Raw genomic sequence first — 3,189 nt, forward strand, 5'->3', positions numbered from 1 at the left:
ATATCTAAAAAAGCATTTACACAACTGTGGACATGCGATTGAACTTTGAAAATAAATATAATGCAACTACAATTTCCGGAAATTATACGTAGTCTTCAGTTATCTAGCTGTATATATAAACAAAAGCCCTGTCAATGCCCTCTGCGCAACACCACATTATGTGGACTTGTTGGCTAGTTATTAATAAACGGAAATAAACCATAGGATCAACAAAAAGTGCACTTCCAACCACATATGAAAATCTGTAACTATTTAAAGAGAACGGATGTGTTAAACCAAGCCAGTCGAACAAATACTGCAATTCATGATTTACTTGTTCTGTAAGTACATTTACCACTAGCCTATTGCATGGGAGTACATTGGCAAACTGGCCATCCTTTGGGGGCTGGTTGAAAAAGAGAGCGGGGTAGTTCTTCATGCCACCTAGTTAACGTTACGTTCGACTGCAACAGCATACTGACATTGCAGGTAAAGCTAACTAGCCAAAATAGTTAATGTTTGATAAAGTATTGATTGCCTCTCTTCATTAACAAACAATCCAATTCAGAAGCAGCAGGTTAAATCTAAAATTCAAATGCGCTAACGTTAGCTAGCTAAACACTGCACTGTCTAACTAGCAAATGCTAACAGTTGCTAGCCAGCTAATACAAGCTAACGTTACACCAAAACAACTAATTCAGGACTAACATTCTAAATAAGTGGCTCACTTATATTAAAAACCAACTGATTTGCTACGAGAGAGTTAGTTATTAACTAACATGTAACTATAGCGCCATCAGCATCCACGTAGCTAACGTTACTAGCTACAGTAGCTAGCCATGAGAAACCAAGTCGGTAAGCTGGCTAGCTAGACTAACTTGATGAGCTCTTGAAACTAAGACAACGTATGAGGTAGTTTTAAAGCGTTTTACTTACAGTTAAAGTCCACTCACTGTAGATACCCTGAATAAAGAAACAGCGACCTGGGTGAGACCCCCGTCGCTAGAGCCTCGCTCCTTACACAACCAAAACAATAGCTACTTCACTCCACACTGCGGCTCCATAAGGTTTAAAAATATTTACACTGATAGCAGTCCTCTTGAGAACCCCCCTACTGTAATTAATTTTCGTTGGTAGTTATTGGAACCCAATAATGACAGTCAGTTCCGAACCGTTAAAATTGTGTCCTACCTACGCCGACTGTTGGAAATTAGATCCCCTCTACCCTGTCTCTTTTCCCTTTGCAAAAATGGCGGCCCTGGCAGGACTACCGTGACTCCGCCTCCTCCAGCCCCATCAACCCCTAACCCGAGCCCCGCCCCTACACTCTCCGGGGTCTACAACCCAAGATTACAGGGGCTCTGTGAAATGAGATGGATACATGCGCGTTCACGCGTCCATGCCATGCCTGTTCTGTAGTTTTGTGTCTGTAGTCCAAATCTTGCCACCATGCAGGATTTATGTGAGTTCAGTTGCAGAGAGTTGGTTCTAGAAAATTACATATATAAACTCTTTCTTATCCTAATTTATACACTATTATCTCCAAACTTAATTTATAACAAATGTAAACATTCATAGGATTGGTAAAGTAAGAACATCTCAGATTGTGTGAGCACAGCATCTCATGTGTTCAACAACTAATTAAAAATGAATCAAATTCCGTGGATAGAATAATACCTCTTTATTGTCAATTAAAAAATTTCAGAACAATGTACAATTTCCTTCAACTGCTTGAAAGATCAAGCAGCATGATGCAACACAAAATTACAATACATGACAGACACCACAATACAAGGCATAGACTAAACTCATGTACAACTCCTGTATGTAGTGTTAATTTTCAGATCACTTGTGTTTTCTTTTCAACATGTATCTGAGAACAATTTGTACACTTTGATGTGTGAGGGGGTAAAATTTGCGTAGTCAGTACTTGACATGGGCAGAGGTTTACTGGAGCGGAGTACTACTGCTTGAGCTCCCCCACCTCCTATAGAATATTATCTCAACGTATTGTGGAGCTCCTGCACCTAAATATAAACAGTACCCAAAATGAGTACTGACACCTACAGTATTTCAGTCCAAGTCAAGCACGGTGTGTGTGTGTAGTCAATGCCGTTTCTTAGCAGCCAAGGACAAAGTCCTGTTGCTTTTATTACTTGTTGAATTGTCAGCCCTTTCCCTCCTGTTTCGCACTTCTCTCAACTGCAAAGCAATCTGATGTGCTTTTGTCAACCATATGACCATGATGTCTGACACAGAGACATACCATGTTCTACATCTATGTATGTCTGCCATCTCACCACCGCTCATGTCTCAAAGATTCCTTAATTCAAGTGCTCTTTTCACTTTTATCCTACTGCAAAATGTGAAACTTTATTAAAATAGTAAAACAAACAGAAATATATTGTATTGTCACTGAGGTCCATGACACGCCTTCTGTATCTGCTACAGATAAAACAAACCCATGAATGTCAATTATTAGGCCCTACTTACCAGAGTTGGAAATTAGCATCTAAATCTGTTGCCCAAGGCAGTAGGAGGAAACAAATATCTTATGTAACCCACTTACACAAGAGCCCATTCTTTCTTTGATTTAACTGAAGGCAGGGTGGGTGGCAGGCAATACTGACCAACAAATAAACACAATCTACAAATGGAAGCATCATGTGCTTTTGTTAACAAGTACATTTTACTCTTAATTGCTGTTACAGTATTCCAGTCTTTCAAAAAAAAACTGCACTGTCATGAATACATGTTATATCTCGGCCTAGTTCAATATTACTGACAACAATGCATATAGGCTACAATGAAGAGGTCAAGGCAAACGGATCGTTGCATATGTAAAGTAAAATGTCTCCATGTCCAAAAGAGGTGCGTCCAACTGTGCAACAATGTATCTTAAAATCCGTTGGACATCAGGGTACGTGTCATTCGAATTAAGGCGAAGATACAGTGGCTCCTGCGAATCTTCCAATCCTGTTCACATATACAGTCATTGCCTGTTCACATGACATTGCAGTTCGACCTCCCCTCCCCCACTGAGATCTGGCCAAACCGCATCCCCGCGCGCACGCGTAATACTGAAACAGGGCTTTCTCGTCTGTTGGTTGAATCAGATCGTCTTGACAAAGTAGATGAGCCTTCATAACTGCTACAACTTACAATCATTTTCGGAAATCTTATAGCGAATGTAGGTGATATTGTACAGCA

At 40.1% G+C, this 3,189-nt stretch overlaps 1 protein-coding gene across 13 annotated transcripts in view; it reads right to left on the reverse strand.

Moving 5' to 3' along the window:
• Nucleotides 1-1,225, reverse strand: part of LOC139393264 (inactive histone-lysine N-methyltransferase 2E-like) — a 39,594-nt gene extending 38,369 nt beyond the window's left edge. For 10 of the 13 annotated variants that reach the window (XM_071141763.1, XM_071141760.1, XM_071141758.1 and 7 more), the window contains exon 1: nucleotides 916-1,225. The gene's annotated coding sequence lies outside the window, so the exon portion shown is untranslated. The remainder of the gene's footprint in view (nucleotides 1-915) is intronic. The other 3 variants (XM_071141765.1, XM_071141764.1, XM_071141761.1) reach the window with 1 other exon arrangement.
• Nucleotides 1,226-3,189: the final 1,964 nt, after the last annotated feature.

The sequence above is a fragment of the Oncorhynchus clarkii genome, chromosome 33, assembly GCF_045791955.1.
Source record: "Oncorhynchus clarkii lewisi isolate Uvic-CL-2024 chromosome 33, UVic_Ocla_1.0, whole genome shotgun sequence".
In the NCBI taxonomy this organism is placed as follows: Eukaryota; Metazoa; Chordata; class Actinopteri; order Salmoniformes; family Salmonidae; genus Oncorhynchus; species Oncorhynchus clarkii.